This window comes from Equus caballus, chromosome 11 (genome assembly GCF_041296265.1).
Source record: "Equus caballus isolate H_3958 breed thoroughbred chromosome 11, TB-T2T, whole genome shotgun sequence".
Taxonomy (NCBI): Eukaryota; Metazoa; Chordata; class Mammalia; order Perissodactyla; family Equidae; genus Equus; species Equus caballus.
In genome coordinates this window covers 19,956,888-19,981,131 of record NC_091694.1, presented here as the reverse complement: position 1 = coordinate 19,981,131, position 24,244 = coordinate 19,956,888, and the positions used below count along the sequence as shown (strand labels likewise).

The 24,244-nt window shown below is 55.8% G+C and overlaps 3 long non-coding RNA genes and 3 other non-coding genes across 8 annotated transcripts; 1 reads left to right on the top strand and 5 right to left on the bottom strand.

Moving 5' to 3' along the window:
* Positions 1 to 1,100: 1,100 nt before the first annotated feature.
* Positions 1,101 to 24,156, bottom strand: LOC102147514 (uncharacterized). Of its 3 annotated transcripts, none has more exons than XR_011423187.1 (3): positions 23,649 to 24,156; positions 3,584 to 5,940; positions 1,101 to 1,760 (listed from the first exon to the last, which is right to left on the bottom strand). It is a non-coding gene; the product is annotated as an uncharacterized lncRNA (long non-coding RNA). The 3 variants fall into 3 exon arrangements; XR_001380821.3 differs by lacking the exon at positions 23,649 to 24,156 and adding an exon at positions 8,147 to 8,539; XR_011423188.1 differs by lacking the exon at positions 23,649 to 24,156 and adding an exon at positions 7,385 to 8,101.
* LOC111775806 (U2 spliceosomal RNA) lies at positions 7,911 to 8,101 on the bottom strand. Its single transcript, XR_002811787.1, has one exon. It is a non-coding gene; the product is annotated as a U2 spliceosomal RNA (small nuclear RNA).
* On the bottom strand, positions 13,593 to 13,783 carry LOC111775804 (U2 spliceosomal RNA). Its single transcript, XR_002811785.1, has one exon. It is a non-coding gene; the product is annotated as a U2 spliceosomal RNA (small nuclear RNA).
* On the top strand, positions 18,252 to 19,233 carry LOC138916231 (uncharacterized). Its single transcript, XR_011423191.1, has 2 exons — positions 18,252 to 18,613; positions 18,986 to 19,233. It is a non-coding gene; the product is annotated as an uncharacterized lncRNA (long non-coding RNA).
* On the bottom strand, positions 18,561 to 23,467 carry LOC111775629 (uncharacterized). The gene is made up of 2 exons (XR_002811428.2): positions 22,615 to 23,467; positions 18,561 to 19,908 (listed from the first exon to the last, which is right to left on the bottom strand). It is a non-coding gene; the product is annotated as an uncharacterized lncRNA (long non-coding RNA).
* LOC111775807 (U2 spliceosomal RNA) lies at positions 23,273 to 23,463 on the bottom strand. Its single transcript, XR_002811788.1, has one exon. It is a non-coding gene; the product is annotated as a U2 spliceosomal RNA (small nuclear RNA).
* Positions 24,157 to 24,244: the final 88 nt, after the last annotated feature.

The window sequence follows — 24,244 nt, the reverse complement described above, 5'->3', positions numbered from 1 at the left end:
GAGGAAGAGTAGCCCTGAGCTAACATCTGCTGCCAATCCCCCTCTTTTTGCTGAGGAAGACTGGCCCCTGAGCTAACATCCGTGCCCATCTTCCTCCACTTTATATGTGGGACGCCTACCACAGCATGGCTTGCCAAGCAGTGCCATGTCCGCACCCGGGATCCGAACCAGCGAACCTTGGGCCGGTGAAGTGGAACATGCGCACTTACCCACTGCGCCACTGGGCCGGCCCCACCCCTGGGAGGTGTTTTTTTTTTTTAAGACATGAGATCAACAACCTTTTCTCTCTGGCTCTCTCTTTTTTAAGTTTCTTTTTTGAGCGGTTCTGTTTGTAAATACTGATATTTCGTGACTTACATTCTCTTTTATAGGTCTTCCAACGAAAAGAGGGGAGACTTTGCTTTGCTTTTTAAACAGAATAAAACTCATTCCATCTTGGAATTACCACGAGGGTCCATTGGCGGACCCTTGTAATAACTTGTCTACACCACCCAGCCAAAGACCACCAGGAACACACCCGTAGTGAACCGAGTTGGGTCTATTTCTTGTAGCAGAACGAGAGAGGACACACGCCGCGGGGAACCGTGGGGCATCTCAGTAAGAGGGTGTCGGGAATGGCTTATTATATGGGGGTTTGGGGAGAGTTTAAGTAAGCGAGCCCTTCCTCTGGATGGGATGTGAAGGGTAGCCGGATTTGCCCCCCCCTCGGCCCCCCCTCCCCCCCCCCCCCCAAAACATGCCACTTTGGCATAAGGATTACTTGGAGCTGAAGCAGACAGGAGAGAAGCTCTCTGCCCTCCCCCTATTTGCCTAAAAGCAGGACACAAATTTGTACAGAAGTTAATCACCGACAACTCTAGACCCTTATCAGCCCAGAGACTGGCACCAGAGGGCTCTGCACAACAAACGTTGGTGACTAGCCCTTATCTTCCATCATTCCCCACATATTTACCTTTCCACGGTTTGCCACCCCAGAAACTCAAAGTCCTTTCCCTTTGTCTTGTCACTTGTCTGGAAACTTACTGGGTTTTTTTGTTTCTTTGTTTCTTTTGTTTTAAGAGGCTGTGTTAACCCAAATGAGCAGCTTGACGAGGCAAAGATAAGTTTTAAAGAAAAGAGAAGCTTTATTAAACGTTTGCAAACCAGGGAAGTATGCCTCAACTCGCAAGTTGATAGGTGAGCACCCCCCGCCTCCCACTCCCCCGGTCTCGGGGTGGCCAGGTTGGAAAGGCAAAAATGTGCAGAGTATGCAACGTTAGGGCTGAGTCCCGCTCTGATCGGCCACCCTTTCCAGCTACAGTTTGTCTTGTGCCCGGGGCTTTCTAAGTGTTCTAACTGCAGGGAAAAACGACCGCATCGTTCTCCGGCCATCCTGGTGACAGTGGAGGTTAAAATGTAATCTTTTATTTCTGCCCATAGTTCAGCCTTGAGGGGGTCACGCTGACTCTGGCCTCGTTCTTATCTCTTTCTTTTGTCATTTCCCCCTCTTAATCGTAGGTTTGCCAGGGCGACACCTTTGATCAATTTGGGGAGTATTCAGGTCCCTTGATGCCCAAGTGCCCCCTCGGCTGTTTGGGCCCCATCCAGTCCCGTGTAGGAGGCATCAGAGTGCAGCATGGGCTGAACGTAGGTGGTGGCTTGAGTCAGCATCATGTGGCTTGCCAGTGGCAGGGTGGCGTCCAGACACCGCTGTGCAATCCTCAGTCAGGTGAGGGAGGCTGTCAGCAAGTTGCTCTCTTAGCAGCAGGCCTCCTGTTGTTCTGCAAAACAAGCCCAGAAACTTTGGTTACTTTGTTTCCCACGTCAGCCTTGTGGGTAACAGGCATGGTTTCACCCTAATCCAGGGAAAATTTTAACTCTGTCATTCTCGGTTTCAACCCCCACTGTCTTATGCTCACTCCTCAATCTTGCGGAATGGGAGCGAAGACCGTGCCAGCTACTTCCTGCTGTGCAAGGGCAAAGATCAGGGTCAGAGAAATGAAATCCTTTTACCTTTACTTTAAAATATTTTGGGTTGCTAGGTGGGGAGAGCGGGGAATGCTCTGCATGACTAATATTTTGGTGCCCTGATCAAGGGCTTTGGAACAACACTTAAGTTCATATTTTATAATTACATAGACGACCACGCATCTTAGACGGCCCAAATTTAATTTTTTTCTTCGAGGAAGATTAGCGCTAACTGCTGCCAATCCTCCTCTTTTTGCTGAGGAAGACTGGCCCTGAGCTAACATCCGTGCCCGTCTTCCTCTCCTTTATATGTGGGACGCCTACCACAGCATGGCTTGCCAAGCGGTGCCATGTCTGCACCCGGGATCCGAACCGGCGAACCCCGGGCCACTGAAGCGGAACGTGCAAACTTAACCGCTGTGCCACCGGGCCAGCCCACAGCCCAAATTTTAGTATCCCCTCCATAATGGATCTCAATCCTTGGGGAATCCAAGAGAAGAGGCCTGTAAACCAATCAAGGTTGGGCCTGGAAACTCAAGTGAAATCTGACGAACAAAAGAAAAACAAGGTTAATGGTTGGAGCCAATTACAAGTTAATTTCTCAGCCCAGGGGATGGCCAGTCAAAAAGATTTCCAGATGACAGGGTTGAAACAGCCTTTGCATTTTGCAATGTCTCTGATGATGTCATTGGGTGTTCAGATAAAGCTTTTAAATGGCCTATACAGCAACAGACATGAAGAGTCTCTAAACATGGGCCATCGTGGTGATCTCTCTTAAGTTTACACCAAGCCGTCCAGTTTCAGTTTTCAGGGCCTCGGGAAAAAAGGGTGGCTTCAGTTTTTAATGACTTCAAGTGAAAAGGATGGAAAAAACGGAAAACGTTAGTTTGATGTGTATCAGATATTTGAGGAAACTAGAAGGATTCAGGATCCAGTCCAGTTTACAGGCAGGAAACAAAAAGCTCAAGACAATTAACAGAGCTAGAATCTATTATCCACAAATGTGTGTTATAGTTTTTACCGGAACATAATTTTTCTGTCTAAAATCGCCCTCTTTTTTTTACCAAAGATAGTGACATTAAGACTCATTGGTTTGCAAAATAAGTCTAGTTTTAATAAACTTGGCCCAATTATTCACACAAGTACAGCAAGAATAGCAATGGATCATATGGGCTCTTTTTTTTTTGAGGAAGATCAGCCCTGAGCTAACATCCGCTGCCAATCCTCCTCTTTCTTGCTGAGGAACACTGGCCCTGAGCTAACATCCGTGCCCATCTTCCTCCACTTTATATGTGGGACGCCTGCCACAGCATGGCTTGCCAAGCGGTGCCATGTCTGCACCCGGGATCCGAACCGGCGAACCCCGGGCCACTGAAGCGGAACGTGCGAACTTAACCGCTGTGCCACCGGGCCGGCCCTAATACGGGCTCTTTTAAATCTGCTTTGCTGGAACCTTTCATAAGGAATCTCAGATTGAACTTTAAAAGCCTCTCGAGGCCAGGAAAGCCAAGTCAAGGACTTGTCATTAGACCTCACCTGCAATGCCTACACGTTTGGGTGAAGCCCTCTCTTTTCGAGGTCCCCCAAATAGCCTGAGGTTCCTGCACCTGCCAGGGAAGTGACCTTCTTTACTCACCTGGTAAGGTTGCTGGGAACCCTATAAGCAAGGTACCAGGCCAATATTTCCAAGTGGCTTTATTTGTTCCATAAAGTCAATCCTTGTTCCTTAAAGCTGTTTGGTCATATCCGAGTCTATGCATGTTTTGGGGGTTTCTTGTTTGTTTGTTTAACATGACATTCCAGTCAAAGCCTTGGTAATATAACCAGTGTTTCCAGCCGTGTCCTGCTATCAGGAGAACAGATTCTATTCGAACTTATGCAAACAATCATATTGCCATGAAAAATAAGAACACTCACTTATCAAGAGTTTCCAAATTCTGGAGGGATCAGGTAGGGAGAAAAAGATCAACGCTTCAATTCTGCTTACAAATTGCTATAAGTCATATTTAGCTTAAGAGAAAAGATTTCTTTAAATCTGGAAAAGCAAAACATTAGAACGTCTTCCTCAATTCACATAGTCCCATGCAGTTTAAGATTTCTTCTGCTTGAATCCAGTTTTTCCATTAACTTTCTTAACTTTGCCTGATGATTGAGGATGATAGGAGCCAAGAAGTTTAAAAGTCCAAGAAGTTTAAAGGATTTTCATTAAAGCTTGCACGGTTTGCTCAGTGACGCAGGTGCCTTGATCACTGGAGACTGTGGAAGGCATGCCCCAAGTTGGAAATACAATTATCTTTAATTTTTTATTTTTTGCTGAGGAAGATTAGCCCTGAGCTAACACCTGTGCTGCCTCGGTCTTGGGGTGGCCAGGTTTTAAAGGTAAAAGGTGCAGAGTACGCAAGGTTAAGGCTGAGTCCAGTTCTGATTGGTCACCCTTTCCAGCTACAGTTTATCTTGTGTCCGGGGCTTTCTAAATGTTCTAACTGCAGGGAAATACTACCGAGTTGTTCTCCGGCCATCTGGTGACAGTGAAGGTTAAAATGTAGTTTTTTATTTTTGCCCATAGTTCAGCCTTGAGGCGGTCATGGTAATCATCACGTCGACTCTGGCCTCGTTCTTTTCTCTTTCTTTTATCAGCTATATAAGCCCAAGTTCTACCCACCCCTTTGAGTTACTCATCCCTGAGTTGCTCCCACGTATATATGAGATACACATGCTAATAAACTTCTGTTTATTTTTCTCTCATTGATCTGTCTTTTGTTACAAAGCCCTAACCGTGGAGAACATAGAAGGGTAGAAGGGGAAAGACTTTTTTCCTCCCCTACAGATGTTCTCAGGAAGTTGGGGGTAATTCTGTGACTGGGTAGCTGAATAAATCTTACCCAGAAGGAGGGAAGAATAGGGCCATAGCCAAAGCTGTAACTGGTAACGTAGCAGCAGTTACCCATATTAGAGCATCGAGGATGGGGGGGGGGGCGGTGTTTGGTGAATTTTCTCATTTGGACACTATATTCTTCTTCTTTGTCTGAGTTCGGACGTGACTACGGAGTGGTCTTATTTCTGCCTTGATCCATCACGGTCACATAGCGGCCTTGTCTGACGGTGACGTTCTGTGAGATCGTTTACATTCACCGGGAGACCACCACGGCCTAGCTGTGGGTGGCAGGCCAGCTTCCGGGGCTGCTTTTGTCTCTCACAAAATCTAAGATGCATCACAGGATCTTAGCGATCTTAGTTTCCCTCTCTCTTGAAAAAATTTACTGTTTCATCATCCTAGGAATATTTTTTTTCTGCAGCTATTCACCAACCCCCAACTATGACGGAAAAGTCTACAAGACTAACGAAATGGAGGAATGAAGGAGTCCCTTACAGGATTGATGCAACAGTGGAGCGAGTCGTCCCTATGGCGTGATCCTTCAGTTTTCTTCTTGTGTCGCTAAGAAAAGGTATCGATCAAATCCTCTTTCAGGAAGGTAAACAAGCAGATGGGAGACAGCTCTTTGTAGTCTGATTTTTGCTTTCTCTGAACACAGCCGAGAATTCGGAAATCTGCCCCACCCCCGGCCATAATGGCAAAGGAAAGAAAACTGACAGAGGAGCGTGTTTCTAGCAGATGAATTATTAGACTATTAGACGAATCAGAAGATGAAAGCAAAGGACTGGACTCTAATGAGGGTGGTGACGGGGATTATATATAAGTGAAATCTCAGGCTGCACGTCTTCAAATGGCAATATCCTAGATGAATTTTCCCAAAGTCCAGAATTTGCAATTCGACAAAATTATGAGCGACCAAGGGTTTAAAAAATTTCTTCGAGGATTGTGTTTTGACCATGTAAGTGCCAGAAGAACCAGAAGTAGGGATAAGCTAGAACCTATCAGTGATGCATTTGCAATCGGGAAGCAGTATTTCACGGGGCTGGGCCTGACGGTCCATGAGCAGTTCATGGCATTTGGAGGATGTCGCCGGATTCACGTATTTAGACCTTCAAAACCTGGAAAATATGAGGGGAAGATGTGGGTTTGCTATGTTTAAATTCTTATGTCAATTTTCAACAAAGTCGTTTCCCACTATCCGTTATTTTTACTTCTATAAGTCATTCACAAAAAGACACAAATATAAAAATAGGCCCTTCTTGGGGCTGGCCCGGTGGCCGAGTGGTTAAGTTCTCGCGCTCCGCTGCAGGCGGCCCAGTGTTTCGTTTGTTCGAATCCTGGGCGCGGACAGGGCACTGCTCATCACACCACGCTGAGGCAGCGTCCCACATGCCACAACTAGAAGGACCCACAACGAAGAATATACAACTATGTACCAGGGGGCTTTGGGGAGAAAAAGGAAAAAGATAAAAATCTTAAAAAAAAAAAAAAAAAAAGAGAGAAAGGAAAAAAGGCGCGTCTTGCATAAGGGCCCATGGGATCCCGGATAGCAAATGTTGATGTCCTTGTCAGTACCCCCCGCTCCCCGCGCATACCGAGAGTTAAGGTGAGCCGGCTCCACCCGGTTGTATGTTTTGGGGCCAGCGACGTTCAGTGGCACAGGTGCAGCCCAGGGTAGTTAGAGAGGTGGAGGTTGGCCACGTGAGTATGACAGAGCAGGGACGTGGCAAGGGAGCTGAGGGTACGTGCAAGGAAATTCATCTGGGTCAACGGGGATGCAGGGACATTGGGGGTGGGGGGTGGGGGAGAAGGGACAGTGAAAGGTGGCAGGTACCAAAGGGTAGCAGAGGGAGGTCGAAGAGGGTGACTGGAGAGTGCGATGCTGGAAGTGGACGGGGTTATAGCCGTTGGTAATGACAAGATCGCGGGTCGGGCCAGGAGAATGAGTGGCTCGGGTAGAGGCGAGGGCAAGGAACTGAGAGGCCAGGGCTTCGGCAGGATCATCTGCGCGCCTTTGAGAACACCGAGAATGACGACAGGAGTGTGTTGGGGAGAGACAGGGAACCAGGAGCTAAAATCTCCAGGGGAGTGACCGGCGGCTGGACAGACGACAGGAACAAGGAGAGGCAGTGGAGGGTATATTCTGGTGGTGTGCGACTCAACGCTTGTCTGGGGGGCAGTGAGGGAAGAGGAGGGTGGTCTCTAAGGGACGTGAAGCAAAGCCCAGTGGAATGAGGGGTGGAGAGAGCAAACAGCCACCGGGTGAGCAGGCTCCAGGAACGCATGTCCTCAGGGGAAGGTTAGAGCAAGCAGCGAAGGGAGACTGAGAATTGGGGGTGGGGGGGGGGGGTGGGTGGCGGGGTGGACGACAGCGAGAAGCACAAGGTTTCAGGAACGGGAGCGGGGTTGGAGAAGAGGTCCGAAAGGACGCAGAGAGCCTAATGGGGTAAGAGACTGGAAACGGGGAAGAGCTGGGAGGCGCAGGCTTCTTGTGACAGACGGGCATAGGGGGTCCTCTCGGAGAGCAGGACTGCAGCGGCCGACCACGAAAGGTGTACGCACCTCCTGACAGGCGGGCTTGAACGGCGAGGGGCGCGGAGCCTCCGAGCCAGCTGCAGCCTTGGCCCTGCCAGTCACTCAAGTGTGTTCCCCGGAGACACCGCCTCCCCCCGTCGGAGGATACCGATGTCCGGATTTGGGGTTGCGGCGATTACAGGAGCTCACGCAATTTCAGTCTCTCGGCCGCCAACGACACCCAGTACGAATGGGTACCGGAGACACTCGCCCGTTACTTGGTTAAAGAACGCGAGAGCCAAGAGCAGCCAAACCGCAGCCTGGGAAAAGCGAGCGCCGGCGGAGGCAGCGTGATCTACTCACCGGCCCCGGACGCAGCGTCGCAAAGAAACGCGAAATCTCGCGGGAACGACGAGGAAAAACAGAAGCGCGGAAGGACGCAGGCCGTTTACACAAGTAGCAGAAAGCAAAGGGAAAAAAATCTACACGTGCAAACGAAATAAAAGCCAGCGTGGGAAAAAGAAGTGAGAACCGGGAGGCTACAGTCTATACTTAGTACACGAATAATAGGGAGAGAAAGTGCACCGTTCCTGGAGGTACTGCAATACCAGGTCGATGCGCGGAGTGGACGGAGCAAGCTCCTATTCCATCTCCCTGCTCCAAAAATGCATTTAATATATTGTCCTCGGATAGAGGACGTATCAGATATTAAACTGATAAGAACAGATACTACACTTGATCTTAGCCAAAAGGCCGAGAAGCGATGCCCGTAGCCCGTCCCCTCGCCGTCGCCGCCCGCCTAGCACGCACCTTCAGCTCACGGCGAGTCGCCGCCCGCTCAGTCCGGGTCTCCCTTCCTTTGCTCCTTTGACAGCACCGTGGGAATCGCTAGGCAGTCGGCTCTTGTGCAGATTTTTCATTCTCTACAGTTTTAACGGGAAATTCTGGATCCCTGGTTGCTCCGTCGTTCTCGCGCTGAACAGCCGCTTCTAATCTGCATGCCCCGCCTTTTGCCCGCCGAGGAGACGCGGCTACCGCGGGCCGACTCCACCCTCCGGACCGCCTGTGCGCGCGGGGAGCCCAAGCCCGGCTGGCGCGTCCCCGGGGCGCAAAGACCGGAGAGGAGGGGCGGCTGCGGGGAAGGAAGACCGCGAAGCAAGAGCTGGCACGGCGAACTTGGTTTAGTCCGCTGCCCACCTCCCCACCTCTCCACCTCCCCGCACGTACTGCACCCCCAACAACCGTTCAGTGAATGAGATCTTGCCTCCGACTCGCTCAGCCAGTGCCCGGGCTCTTCAGCCACCGCCACCCCCACCCCCACTCCTCCCTACTCAGGACCTCTCTGCTCGCGTCCCTGTTCTTTGAGCCGTCTTCTGCTCGACTCCCCGGGTGGTTTCTTCTCCTTCCTTCCTTCCTTCCCTCTTTCCTTTTTTGAGGAAGATTGGCCCTGAGCTAACATCTGTTGCCAATCTTCCTCTTTTTGCTTGAGGAAGATTGTCGCTGAGCTAACATCTATGCAGTCTTTCTCTATTTTATGTGGGACGCCACCACAGCACGGCTTGGCGAGCAGTGCTAGGTCCACGCCCGGGATCCGAACCCGTGAACCCCGGGCCGCCAAAGCCGAGCACGCGAACTTGACCACTGCGCCGCGGGGCGGGCCCCTCCCCGGGTGGTTTCGTCCTGAGAATGGGACGTCCTGGATTACGTTCCTTGGAATGGGTGGGGGCCAGCGGGAGGGTTCGCTCTTACAGGTGGAAATGGTCCCTGGGCGCAGTTTTGGCCGGCAGTTCCCTAATCAGGGGTAAGATTGAGCGTCCTCTCCCGTGCTGGAGGGACGCGTTTACTTTCCTTCTGTGGACTCCCTGTTGCGGGGCTTTGCCGGCTCATCCGTCGGTCGGTCGGTCGGGCTCCATCAGAAGGGCTTGGAGCCACAATTTACGCATTAAGGGGGCCGGCCCTTTGTAGGTCATGTAAGAAGCGGTGAATATTTTCTCCCATCGGACATCTGGCTGTTGGCTTTACTTAAGGTGATGATTCCATTTGCTTAAGGTTCCATCGAAAGTTGTGTGGGTTTTTTTTATATCATCATATTTGTCAACTTTTAAAAAGTCGCTTTCAGATTTTGAGTCACAGTTAGAGAGGACTTCACCCATGAGGTTATAAAATGATGTCCTAAGTCTTCCTCTGGGTCGTTTTCTTCCTCTTTCTGAACTTCGAAGTCTTCGAGCCGGTCGGTATTTACTCTGGAGTACAGTGTAAATGAGTGAATTTCCCCTGCACCCATTTGACTTGCCACCTTTCGTCCTAAACTGTGTCGCACACACATTTCTGTAAGACTCCTTTAAAAAGTAGCAGGACACACTGACCTAACCACCTCTGATTCGGGGAGTCCACCCGCGGACTGACCCATCCCCTCCAGGCAGATGACAGCTGCGCACCCATCAGACAGAGCCCGACACTGAGAGGTGACTGGGCTCCGATCCCTGCCCCCTGGGCGTTCGCGGTCAAGTGGGGGGCGCGGGTAGGGTTAACAATTCTCTCGGGAGAAGGGATGCGTGCCGGTTCCGGAAGGGACAGGCACCACGGAGTGGACGGACCCTCCCACCAAACAGGAGGCCGAGTGATAAAGCTCCTGTCTCTACCCTGGGGAAACGGATTTGCTCAGGAAGACACAGCTACGAGTGTCTGAGCTGGGGTCCGGGGTCTGACCCCACCAGACTCTGGGCCTCCTGCCATCACCACCGGTTTCAACCTAACGAACGGTCATCGATCACCTGTGACTTGACCCTTGACCCGCCAGGGCCTGCGCTTGGTCCTGGAAGTAGAGATGGGCCAGACGCCGTTCCTGACTCCGAGGACCGGCCGGCCCAGGACCGGGACTACGACGCTTGCCCCAATGGCCAGAACTCGAGGTTCGATGAGGAGGCGGGGACCGTGACAGATGAACACGTGGTTGTGGCTCCCACCCTGGTCGTGACCCCCTTGAGGCCCGAGGCCTCTCCCGTTTGGCTCTGTGTCTCTCCCTACAGGCGGGAGCATGCGACACACCCCCAATAAATGAGAAGGTGGGACGGATCAGGAAGCCAGCTGGATCTGGAAGGCCTTCCTGACATCCGAGATGGCTCATAGGACAAGTCAGAATTACCAAGGGGGGGGGCGGGGGGGTGCATGTTGACATGAGGAGGGAAGCTGGGCACTGGAGCCTGAGGCAAGAGCGTGGGCAAATGAGGGGACCGGTGCGCACCCCGCCGGCCTGCCCAGCCACCTCGAGGTTATGATCTGGGCCTCTCGGAACTGCCTCAGGGAAAGCTTGCTTCTCGTGGGCTCTTTCCTACCGTAATCGACCCCCCACCCCCAGGTCGGTCCCCTCGCAGACTCATTCACATCCCAGACTAGGCCAGCTGGTTCAGCCTCTCACGGGAGCCCACACCCCCGCCTCGCCCCACCCTGGCTCTGGCTGGAGCCCTCCTTAAATGAGACCGAGGCCGTTCAGTTGGGGAACCATCGTCTGCAGATGCCAAGAGGCTGCTGGCTGGCCATCAGACTCTGATCCCACGGACGTTTGTTGACTGTCTGCTGTGGAAGGTGGGGTCACGAAGGTCCCCTTTCATCTGTACGGTGCCCGTGGAAGGCGGCTTTCCACGCCCATTTCATGGAGCAGAAAGCAGCGAGCACTAGTCTGACTTCGTTTTGATGTTTGAGGGCCGCCAGCTTTCGAGCCCCGCCACTCCCTCTGCCCCTCCCGCCCTGCGCCCGGCCGGGCAAGCTGATGTGAAAGCCTTACCCCGGGTCCTCCGTCCGCTCCCCACCATAAAAACACCAGCCCAGTCTCCTTTCCTTGGGTTCCAAATCTGCCTGGGAGCCACCCGGCTCTCCCCGGAAAGCCTCATCGTGTGAGTTATAAACCTTTTCATACCCTCTTGGTTCGTGTGTGGTGTCATCTGTCTCAACATCCAAAACAAATTCGGTGGTGGGGGGCGGGAGGAGGTGCATCCGGTCCCGCAGAGGGCAACTCAATACAGAAGCTACGGGACTGGCTCTCAACATATTCCCACACGGGTCCCAAGGCCTCCCCGTGTGGACTGAACTAGAGAGTCTGGGGGAAGGTGAATTAAAGGAGCTTCTTCGGTAACCAAAGCGAGGAGGTCGAAGCCTAGGAAACGGTCCACCAGAGGACTCTGAGGTCTCCAGGTCTGAGCGCAGTTCACACGCCTGTTAACAAAGCAGGGTAGGTGCAGGAACGGGCCTACACATCTGATAGTCATCTTGCAAGGACAACGAGAACTTTCTGGTGATACGTGACACGGGGCCTGTAAGGTCAGTGCTATCTATGCGTGGGCAGGGGGCAAGGACCAGGGTCCTCACTCTTTCCCTCAGTCTCTGGGAACCGCAGCCGGGCAACGTGAGAGGGAGGTACCCGCCATCTCTTCCACTGCTGATGCATCCCGCTGGCGTCTTCAGTCACGGGGGGAGGGGCTGCAAGGTCGTCTAGACACAGGCTTGCCAGGCCTGCACGGCTGCCTCACAGGACAGCTTGGCTTTCCGGCCTACTGACTTTAAGCCTCTGCAGCTCGCTGGCTAGATTCGCCCGTCAGACCAGGGAGAGGGGTCCCCGTTTCCTTCACACCTGCTTGGGCCGGGTGGTCCTCTGCCTGTGACAGAACCAGGGAATTCACTATGGCCTCGTTCCCACACCGCTTGCCAAGCGCCTCCGGTGTGTTAAACGCGAAGCCGGCCTGGGACTGTCGGAAACCCACTCGTGACTGGCTTTGCAGGAGCGCGCCGAACGCTTTCACCGTCGTGGAAAATCCGTTGTTTCGCAGGAAGCTGACCGGCAGAGTCTTCACCGGAGGCTCCAAGGAGTGCTTCCCGGAGGCACACCGTGCGCCGGAAACCCTCGGGCCCCCACGCCAGAGATCCCAATCCCGTTGCCGTATGGTGGTGCTGGGACGGCGTCTGATTTCGTCGAGCCCCCAGGAGAGCCCGCCGTGCAGCCAAAGGGCATCAACACCGCCACAGAGCTCCCCCGGCCGAATTTCCCTCCCTCTCAGGGAAGGCCTTTGGAGGCGTGACCCCATCGGCCTGTCGTCTCTTCTGGGCGGTAGGGGTCCGGCAGAGAGATTCTAGGGCTACAGGAAGGAACGGGATTTAAGTCACCTAAATGGGAGGCGGCGCCCACCTATTCACAACGCATCCGCCTGATGTATTTCTACCAGAAACTGTTCGTCCCCACCCTGTCGGCCTGGGCCAACCTCAGGGGCCGGAGGGCGAGGTCAAGCAGGCGGATGAAGACAACACTGGAGAGAAGAGGCGGCGAATACACGGGAGAGGTGGCAGGCGGCTGAGAGAGTTTCAGGAGGCCGGGGTGGGGGAGGCGCCGACGAGAGCTGAGGGGGAGCCCCGCACCTCCCTGTGGTGGCCGACACCCCCCGGGACAGAGTGTGACGGGATTGATCCTGGCGGCTGCACACGGGGCGGCAGACACATGACGGCGACCACGGGCGGTCCCCCGTGGAAGGGACGCCTCAGACGCGCCCCTCGGGGACTCTGGAGCCCGACCACTCGGCTCCAGGCCCGGCCCCTGCGGTGCGACTGCCGGCAAAGGCGACTCACCGCTCGACCCGCGGCGCGTGACCTCCGCTCCCGGGGCCTCGCTCCGCCGGGTCGCGGCACCGCGCGGCAGGTGCCCGGAGCCCCGCGAGGGAGAGCCCGGGGGCTAGACGTCACTAACAAGAGAGCTGGACACAAGTTCGCTGGTTCTCTCGCATGATGCGAAACACACAGAGGAATTTTTCTTTTAATTGCTTTTTCTCCCCAAAGCCCCCCGGTACATAGTTGTATATTTTAGTTGCGGGTCCTTCTAGCTGGGGCGTGTGGGACGCCGCCTCAGCGTGGCCTGATGAGCAGCGCCATGTCCACGCCCACGACCCGGGCCGGCGACACCCTGGGTGGCGGAAGCAGAGCGCGCGATCTTACCCACTCGGCCACCGGGCGGCCCCGAAACAAAGGAATTTAACCTTAGACGGACGTCTACCGCCGGGGCCGTGTTGCCGAGGTTTCCGTCCACACCCTAAGCAACAGATTAAGACATGAGAGAGCCGGAAAGCGCCAAGCGCGCACAGTGAGCAGAAAGCAAGCGAACCAGCAAAAGCACTACGCCTGGTAACCAGGTTACCAGTCACAAAACCAGAGGAACAGTTGTAACCGCCCCAGAGCCCAACCAGCCTGTCGTTGTCAACACTGCTTTCTGCCCCCGAGGGGGTGCACCGTTCCTGGAGGTACTGCAATACCAGGTCGATGCGCGGAGTGGACGGAGCAAGCTCCTATTCCATCTCCCTGCTCCAAAAATGCATTTAATATATTGTCCTCGGATAGAGGACGTATCAGATATTAAACTGATAAGAACAGATACTACACTTGATCTTAGCCAAAAGGCCGAGAAGCGATGCCCGTAGCCCGTCCCCTCGCCGTCGCCGTCGCACTGTCATCCATATTCAAGTCACGGTGAGCCGCGTCGCCCTCGGGCCACACCCTCGGATCGCCCGCCGGCGGTTCCCTCCGGCCGCGGCGCCGCCGCCTTGTCCTCGGCACTCCCGGTCCACGTTCCCACCCGGTTCCGAGCCCTCCGGTCCTCCCCGGGAGGCCCCGGCGCTCTTTGCATGCCCCGCCCAGGAGGGCGTGGCCCCCAGGGTCGCGCTCCGCCCGGGCCCCGTCGGCCCGGCACCACCCCGGCTTCCGCGGAAGCCCGCGCGGGCGCTGGAGGCCGCCGCGCCTGCCGCCCGCCGCCCCGCTCCCGGACGGAGGCGGGGGCGTTGGGGTCGGGCGGCGGGAGGGCGTCCGCGGAAGGGAGCTGTGGGACGACGGCGGTCCGCGCGCTCCCGAAGACAAGCCGCGGCGTCGTCGCGGTGCGTCCGGTACAGGAGCGTCCTCCCGGGGCCGCCAGCCGGGGCCCCGACCTGGGGCGGGAGCGAACTCGGGCGGGGGCGAGGGCGCCGGTCTCCGCCCCGGCCCCGCGCCCAGCCTCCGCGACCCAGAGCCCCCGCTCCGCCAGGCGGGCGCCCGTTTCTTCCCTCGGTTCTCCGCGAAGCCTGCGGTGAGCTGCCGGGCCTGGGAGGCTCCACGGGCGGCCCCAACCTCCCTGACTCCTCCGTTCTGTCGGCCCTGCGGGGCACGAACCCTCACCCCACCGGGGCCTCGCGCCCGGCGCTGCGCTGCACTCCCTCCTACGTCTTAACCTGCTTGCATCCTCGAGACCCTAGAGCGGGCTGAAGCTATTATCAGCTCCTTTCGCAGACGGGATAACCGAGACCAGAGAGGTTGAGAAACGTGTCCGCTGCCACACAGCGAGCAGGCAGCCGAGTCAGGATTTGAGCCCAGGCGGCTGACCTGCGGGCCTCACCCTGTCCCAAGACCACCGCCCGCGTCTGGAGCCCAGGTCCCGCTAAACCGACGGAGTCTACGAGAGGGAAGCCCTAAGCGCAGGAGGGGAGGAGGATTGCTGGTCGGACACGCGCGGGTCGGCCGGCGCGAGGCCTGGAACGCGGTGGTTTTGCTAGGGGCAGGGGACATCCGCGGTCACGTCCCTGCCCGACCGTGCCCGGGCTCTCGGCTCTGTGACTCCGGGCCTGGGCTTTCCCCCTCTCGCGTGGGGAGCGGACGATCGCCCTCTCCCCGGTTCTCAGCGCCGCGCCAGGGGCCGCGGGACCCCCAGGACGTTGCTCCCCTTCTGGACAGGTCAGCTCTGAGGCCCCTGCGGAAATGCCCGGCGTGGGTCGGCCCTGGCCCTCCCTGCGGCCGCAGACGTCTCTGCCGCTCACTTCTGGCCGGCACCAGGCCCTCACGAAACCTCCCGTGGGGCCCGTGGGAGCCACCGCGCCCCCCCACCCCCACCCCCACCCCAGGTGCCCCTCGCGCCCCAACCTGGCTTTGAGTTTCCCAGTCGCTCGCACCAGCCCCTGGTGGTCTTTTGTTTTTGTTATTTTTTCTTGCCCGTGGAGGAAATTTGTTGACTCGAATTGGGTACAAGGAGATTACGTCAGAGGTCAATCAAAATATGGGGTTTTTTTTAACAACTTGAGGTATAACTGACATATAAGATTACATTAGTGTCGGGTGTACGCCGTAACCATTCGGTAGCTGTACACAGTGCGAAATGATCACCGCCGTAAGCCTAATTACCATCTGTCACCATACAAAGTTACAGATTTTTTTTCTTGCGATGAGAACGTACTTCATCTTTCATTTTTTTTTTTCAGGAAGATCAGCCCTGAGCTAACATCTACCGCCGACCCTCCTCTTTTTGCTGAGGAAGACTGGCCCTGAGCTAACATCCGTGACCATATTCCTCCACTTTATATGCGCGCCGGGGGCCACAGCGTGGCTTAACAAGCGGTGGGTCCGCACGGGGATCCGAAGCGGCCAATCCCGGGCCGCCAAGCGGAGTGCGCGAGCTTAACCGCCCGGGTGAGAACTTTTAAGATTTACTCTCTTAGCAACCTTCTAACATGCAATACGGTGAGATGGACTCTAGCCACGGGGCCGTCCATCGCATCCCCAGGACTTCTCCGTTTTATAGCCGGAGCTTTGGGCCCCTTGACCCGCTCCTGACACGTCACCCCGGGGCTTTGTCCTTAGCCCGGCCACCCCCGGGGCAGATCCCACCCGGACTCCTTCCTCCACCGCTCTGTCTCCTGCACTTCCACCTCCACCGGCGCCCGCTCAGCCCCTGAGTGTTTGCCGAAGGGACGAGCGAATGGATCGGGATTGAACGAGACAGTCCATCAACCTCGCCCACCCGGTGCCTGGCACGTGGTTAAGGACGGCGGCTCTTCGGGCCTCCCGGATCCAAGACCCCTCTGCTCGGGCCTGCGTTCTTCGGTGGTCACTTTGTCAACGTTGTCCCAGGTATTTGGACCCTCAGACAATCGCGTTCCTGGCGGAGAAGGGGCTCCCGTCGACGTTGCTCGCCTCACCGTCTAGTGCGCGCAGGGGCCTCCTGGGAGCCTGGTTCCCTCCAGCCGGGACCCGGTCGCCGGCAGGCACCCAGCCTGCTCAGAGCCGCGTGCACAGACAGCCGGGACCGCCCAGCTGCGGTTGGCACCGGGCCTCGTCCAGGCGCCATGGGCTTCGCTAAGGCGCTGCACCCTCATGGTCCCTGGTACCGGCGCCCCAAAGGACTGGGGAGCCACGGCTCAGAGACGGGGACTCCAGGAGCACCCAGAGAGTTTCTCAAGCTGTTCCTGTTTCTGCAGCCTGGCTAACCGAACCCACGGTGTTATCAGACTCTTGGGTTTGGGCCAAACTCACAGGTCATAAGTAATCTCTCAGGGGCCGGCCTGGTGGCCCAGGGGTTAAGTTCGCACATTCCGCCTCTGCAGCCCCGGTTCGCTGGTCCGGATCCCCGGTGTGGACTTCGGCACTGCTTGTTGGGCCGTGCGGTGGCAGGCGTCCCACGTATAAAAGTGGAGGAAGATGGGCACAGATGTTAGCTCAGGGCCAGTCTTCCTCAGCAAGAAGAGGAGGATTGGTGGCAGGTGTTAGCTCAGGGCTGATCGTCCTCAAAAATAAAGAAAGAAAAATAGGTTCTCTCTCAGTGCCATTTTAATATGCACGTCTCCCTCTACAGAACCACGTTCATTACCAGTCCCGTGAGCTGTGTGAGCTTTGCCCGTGTCTTACTGAGCGGTTGGGTTTTGGTAGAAAGTTGACTTTTGGAGTCGGAGTCACAGAGGAAGGAAGGGTTGGGTCGTCTGGGAAGAAGCCGTCGAGCCGGAGCGAGGGCTGTGAATGGCTGACTGGGGCTGGGGAGCTCACTGCTTTGAAAGACGGAGAAGGGCGGAGGCAGGTTTCTGCAGGGGGAGAGCCTCGGCACCCATGCGGCCTGACCAAGGCTGGGCCGCTCAAAGGGAGGCTCTGAAACGCCCCCGGCCCCTAGAGGAGCCCCGCGGCCCCGGGGTGAAATGGCTGGGCCCTCGCACCCCCACCGTGCTCGGGATTGAGGTCCCCCGGAAGGGGTGTCCAGCCGCGTGTGGCCTCCATGGCCGCTATCGTGGCCCCACTGTTCACGTGCCCATCGTGCCAGGCCTGGGGTGGCCAACCACAAAGGCTGGCAGGGTCACTCTGCCTGTCGGTGGCTTGTCCAGGGCCTCTTTATTTATTTATATATATTTTTTGAGGAAGATTAGCCCTGAGCTAACTACTGCCAATCCTCCTCTTTTTGCTGAGGAAGACTGGCCCTGAGCTAACACCCGTGCCCATCTTCCTCTCCTTTATATGTGGGACGCCCACCACAGCAATGGTTTTTGCCAAGCGGTGCCACGTCCGCACCTGGGATCCGGGCCGGCAAACTCTGGGCCCCCGAGAAGCCTAACGTGCGCACTTAACGGCTGCGCCACCGGGCTGGCCCGTCCAGGGCCTCTTATTCAGGCCCCTCCTCCTGCTCAGGCTGGATCCTGGTCTACCACGTCCACCTTCTGATGGCCCTGCTGCGGCCTCGGCCGCTGCTGCTGGCCCCGCCCCGCCCCGCCCCGGACGTCACGACCTGGAGGCCTGATGGACAGTCCCGGACCCGCGGTCCACATCCGTCTCTCCCAAGGCCCAGTAGCGTGCAGGGAGCTGCTCTTCAGAAGGGAGAGAAGTCTCTGCTGTAGGTGGCCTGGCCTGGCCTGGCTCTGGGAACCCGAAGGCCCACGCTGTGATCCTCCACTGTGGCTCGATGGCCGTAAACTCCACACAGCATTTCTTCCTGGCTGACCTGCCCCCTGTCCCCAACACGACAGGGTCCACCGGGTCGTGCGGCCCCCGCCCCCGCACTGGGAGGGCTTCACAGCCCCTCTGGGCTCCGGGCCGGCGTCCAAGCTGAAGGTCCTTTGCGTCAGCGGTGTGTGTACTTGCAGGGGTGGAACGTGATGCTTCCAGAACCGGAAGAGGCTCCCGGGGCCCTGGGCTTCCTTCCCAGTGGTCGGGGGACAAAGAGGCAGCAACTTCCCTCTGCTTTGGAGGGGACGCCCCGCCCGCCCCGGACAACAGGAGCCCCTAAACACTCTGCTGCCCTGTTTCACCGGAGGCTTCACTTCCCTCCCTGACTGGGGGGCCCGGGAGCCCGAGAGTCTCATGGCCGCCCCTGGCGTGCCGGGCCCCCAGCTTCCCGCCCCATCCGTGGCGACCGTACCGAGCAATGGGCTCGCTCTGCTCGCCGCCCTCTGAGCCAATTAATCACAACGAGTTAGAGATGGAGAAAGGAAGTTTAATGGGATTAGCCGGCCAATCGGAAGACGGGTGAGTCATGTCTCAAAAACCCCTCTTCCAGAATTACAGAATCTTGAGGCAGTTACACAGGGGAAATGAGCAGTAAGGAGGGGGTTTAGAAATGGCCGTGACGGGATGCAGGCACGACACTGTTCCATTTTCCTGTCAGCTGTGACGGATACTGTGTAGGTGTGACCTGTGGTCAGCCTGTTCCTGGAGAGAAACTCACAGAACAAAGTTTTAATTTATCGAGCTATGCGGGAGTCCATAGTAAGCGGAGCCCATCCACCGGGAGAGCACGGGGCCGTTTTGAGAGTACGTGCAGAGCAGCGACTAGTCACCCAGCGGAGGGGCGGGGGCCACTCTGCGTAACGAAATGGCCTCACTTTTGGTCACGTACAGGATGCCACGGAGGGAGCGGATCGATACTCCTACGCATCGTCTGCGCGATGCGCGGGCGCCACAGACTGGAGAGGACAGACAGGGGCGCGGAGAGGTAAGGTCGCCCCCGGGGGAAGACGCCAGCGCATACCCGTGTTTCTTTTCCCCTGTCACCTCTCGATCTTTGCCCGTTTCCTGCTGGGTGTTCAGCTGTTTCTCGTCAGTTTCTAGGATCTCCTCATATCATCGGTGATTATGCTTTTCTGTGATCTATTGGCAATTTTTTCCTCAGTTTTTCATTTGTCTTTTGCTTCGCGTATGATGTTTTGTGTTCTGCAGAGAATTTAGGTTTTCTGTAACTCAAGTACATCAATCTTTCCTAAAAGTTGGGCTTCCGGATTTTGAGTCACAGTTAGATGGCCTTCCCCAACGCCAAACTTATCCGACGATCTATCATCCGTCTATTTTTTGCCCCTTTTCGATGGGGCGTTCAGCTGCTCCTCAGCAACTTCTAGGCTCTCTTTCTATCATTGGGCAGGATACACAGAAAGCGACGCCTTGCCTCCCTTGAGGGTATCTTTTGCCGACAAACGAGCGTGGGCAACTCGTGAGAAGAAATGGTTTTCAGGGATTCCAGATTAGGAAATGATTGTGGATCCAGGATGACTGACTGTTCTGTTTTCTTTCTCTCGGAGACTAGAAACTTTCTCAGAGCAGGGGTCTGTCTTTGTCACGCCTATGGCCCCGTTCCCCGGTCTTAGCACACAGTCGTCACTCAACAAATATTCCTGGAGTGGATGAACCCTAATTTACACTCTTCATCCGGGAACCTGAGCTCGCGGCGGATGCCTTGGTAGTAGAGGTGTATGTCCCACTCTCTTCTCGAGTGGAAAGCTTCCACCCGGACCCTCTGTGCCTTTCCACTCTCCACCCCTAGGTAATCCCTGGATCAGACAGATCAAAACACAGTTATCATCGGGGGCCGGCCCCATGGCCGAGCGGTTGAGTTCGCTCGCTCCGCTTCGGCGGCCCAGGGTTTTGAGGGCTCGAATCCTCGGCACGGACGTGGCACCGCTCGTCATGCCACGCTGAGACGGCGTCTCACATGGCACAACCAGAGGCACTCACAACTAGAATATACAACTATGTACTGGGGCTTTGGGGAGAAAAGGAAGGAGAAACAAAAAAAGAGAAGATTGGCAGCAGTTGTTAGCTCAGGTGCCAATCTTTAGAAAAAACAATACAGGGGCCGGCCCTGTGGCGCAGCGGTGGAGTGCGCACGTTCCGCTCCCGGCCTGGGGTTTGGCGGTTGGGATCCCAGGTGCAGACACGGCGCCGCTCAGCAAGCCATTGCTGTGGCAGGCGTCCCAGGTATAAAGGAGAGGAAGATGGGCACAGATGTTAGCTCAGGGCCAGCCTTCCTCAGCAAAAAGAGGAAGATAGGCAGCAGATGTTAGCTCAGGGTTAATCTTCCTCAAAAACAAAGAAACAAACAAAACCATGCAATTATTATCAACTGTATGTATGCATCATGTTTTTAAGCTTTCCATATTTCAGGATGCTTTGGCATCTTGAGGGCCTGCCAGCCTGGAGGAGACTGCCCCTCCGGGGCTAGCTGACCCCCAGGGACGGTAACCTACTTGCCTGCGAGCCCGCCTCTCATGTGCAAACGCACCAGTCCAGAGCCCGTGCCCGCACCCCCTCCTTTATTTACTCTCACACTTCTGGCCCATCTTGCCCCTGCCCGCTGTCCCCCCAGAGCCAGGTACCCGACAGAGAGACCACCCCTAGAGCCCAGAGCCCACCCGGCTACATCCCAGCCATCCAGTCGGAAGCTGGCTCAGACTTGCCTCCCCTGCCTCGGCCTGTCCTCCCCGGCCCTCCTCAATACAGGCCATGCTTTCTCCTCTCCTGCCTCCCGGGCGCTTCCCCATGTGGCTCTGTGTGGGGTGGCACGCCCCCCTGTCTTGGGAACTATAAGTAATGACACTTCCTTCAACGGTGCTGACCTCTCCTTGTTGTCACTCAGTCACCTGTATAAATGAAATCCCGGGCACAGTCAACACGCAAGGAAGTGAGAAGCCCATAATTTTTGCCTCGGTTCCAGGTGGATCTTTGTGGCTCTCAGCGGGAGCTGCTCGGTAACGATCGTCTTTTGGGGGTGGGACATTGAGATCAAGAAACATTGGGACAGGAGCAACGTTAGAGAAATCAAGAGAAGCCAGGAATTAACATCTTGAAGGAATTAATTGGAGTGCTGTGGAGGCCAGCGAGTGCAACAAGGAGGGACACGGGGAGTAGAGACGGAAGACAAGACGTGAGACTGAAGCTCCTGTTTCTGTTCCTTTTTTTTTTTTTAAGGAAGATTAGCCCTGATCTAATATCTGCTGCCAATCCTCCTCTTTTTGCCGAGGAAGACTGGCCCTGAGCTAACATTCGTGCCCATTTTCCTCTGCTTTATAGGTGGGACGCCTGCCACAGCATGGCTCGACAAGCAGTGCCATGTCCGCACCCAGGAGCCGAACCGGCGAACCCCGGGCCGCCCAAGCGGAACGTGCGCACTTAACCCCTGCGCCACCGGGCGGGCCCCACTGTTCCCTTCTGAGGCTGGTGTGAGAACGGTCTTGGAAGCAGCAAGAGGGAGCAAGGACACCCGTCCCTTTCTAGTTCCTACTGAATGATGGATGTGGGAGAGACATCCCCTGGAAGGGGAGTCGGGAAACGGCGGCGGAAGAGGAAGAATTCCACTCCCCGCCCTCTTCTTTTCCCTAAGGTTCTCGTGGCTGGTCAAATTTTTTAAAAGGCAGGTTAGCAGGAGGAAATCAAAGGTTAATTAACATGTATACTTGGGAGAAACCCAGGCAACCTGAGCAACTCGCCAGAATGGGCGAAGCTGCCACCTTAGTATGCATCTTGAGCTAAAGACAAAAGAGGAGGATGGGGGTAGTGGTTTGGGATTTCAGAGGGGAGGAAGACAATTTCCTTGGAGATGGCAATGCAAATGTTTGTCAACCAAGTTTTTGCTGGGCCCCAAATGGGCTGCTTGTTGCCTTTCTACCACACCTATTTTTCATTATACTATAGCTATCTTATGGTTCTAGCTCCTTCCTGGAACAGGCCTTGACAAATAGAGATGGTAAGCAATAGGATATAGTGGAGTATATGAGGAAGCCATTTGGTGTAAACCTAATTCGGCCTGACTTTGGTTTTTCCAAAAGGGCCTGACGTGGCCACTGAGCATGCATTGTAGATCTGCTTTAAACACGGCAAGAACGAAGGCCCTTAAGATAAAGGTGCAACTTCCGCCCACACTGGCATTTCCTTAAGGATAAGCATCTCTCCCTAGGCTAGGAACTGATTGTTGCGCTCACCTTTGAGCACCCAGCTCACCAGTGACCACCCAGCTAGAGACTACAGACCTGCCACCCTGCTGTGTCCACCGAGACAGCAGACCTACCGGCTGTGCCCATCAATCGCTGTGCCCACAGAGCAGCCTCACGACTATTGTAAAAGGGACATTTCAATCACACGTGAAACATCCTCTTTGGGGGTATACAACGACTCTGGACACCCCACTTCTTCGGCGCCCTTTCTTGCTTCGGGAAGGCTCTGGGCCACGGTCCTCACATTTTAGCTCAGAATATACTCACCCACATTTTCATTTACAGATTGGTTACGGATTATGTTCATCAACAGCCTTCTCCGTTAAATTCTTTTAAGCAGTTTGGCGGGAAGGTTAAATGTTCTTCCTGAGTCTGCCGAGCCTTTGTCCGTCTTCAGCTCGAATACCAGAGCGCCACGTCCTGGGGCAGCCTGTCTTGAACCCCGTCAAAACCCTGCCCGCAGCATTTTAACAAGTACAGGAAGAGCATTGAGACAGAAAGGAGACAGAAGAGAGAAGAAATTCTTGCAGAAAATACAGGATTTCAGCATTCGGGGAGAGGTGAAGGAAAAGGTCAGAAAAGACCAAGATCTAAGGCAGGAGGAAGTGACATGCCTTAGGTTTTGCGCTGAGCCGAAAAAGCACTGCAACTGAGCCTCGCTCAGTATGGCGCTGTTCGTGAAGACCGCCGAACAGCAGCACAAAACAAAGTGCACAATAAGCGAGAGAGACAGCTGAGGGACTACTCACACACACACACACGCAGAACTCGAGCCTCAGTAAGTCTCTGCTAAACGAATTTTTTCCCTCGTTCAAGACACAGAACAGGAAAGCGAAAACAGAACCGTGGCGTACGCTTACGTCCTTCGCAAAACAGAAAATTAACCGCTCGCAAATCTTCTTTTATAAACCCTGTTACTCCCCCGTGGGGGTGCACCGTTCCTGGAAGTACTGCAATACCAAGTCGATGCGCGGAGTGGACGGAGCAAGCTCCTATTCCATCTCCCTGCTCCAAAAATCCATTTAATATATTGTCCTCGGATAGAGGACGTATCAGATATTAAACTGATAAGAACAGATACTACACTTGATCTTAGCCAAAAGGCCGAGAAGCGATACCCGCTACCCAGGCCTCCCCGCCGCCGGCCTCCTACCACGCACTTTCAACTCACGGTGAGTCGCCGCACGCTCAGCCCAGGTCTCACTTCCTTTGCTTCTGCGACAATACTCTGAGAATTCACCACACAGTCGGCTCTGGTGCAGATTTTCAATCCTCCGGATTTTTAAAGAGAATTTACCTACCTGTTGTTGCCCCGTCGTTCTGGGACGGAAACGCCATTCTGAATCTGCATGCCCCGCCCTCTCCCGCCCGAGGAGGCGTGGCTACGGCGGGTCCACCGTACCTCCCGGGCCGCCTCCGCGCGCCCTCAGCGGGAGCTGGGCTTCTCTTTCGTGCCAACGGAGAGAAGAGACAGCACCGCGGCCGCGAAGGCCGGGCGGCAAGAGGGCCTGAGGAAGGCAGCTGGCGGCGGACAGTTTCCCGAAGACACACGGGGTCGCGAGACGGCTTCACCGGAAACGCCCGGACTGTATCGTGTTACATCGGGTGTCCGCGGGCGGAAAGACGAGCTTGGGAGGCGGCGGAGGAGGGGCTCACCGACTCAGGGAGCCGAAGGTCTTGGGGACGTCCCCCGGAGCGGCGGGGCCAGCCTGCGCGCCGGGCGGAGGGCGGAGGGCGCAGGGCGGAGGGCGCAGGGCGGAGGGCGCAGGGCGCAGGGCCGGCGGTGGGGAGGGGCGGGGAGGCGTGTCTGGGGGCGGGGCGGCCGGATGGATTCTCTCCGCCTCCGGCACCTGCGTCTCTGGGTGCTTCTGCGGAGGAACCGTGTCCTGGGCTGTGT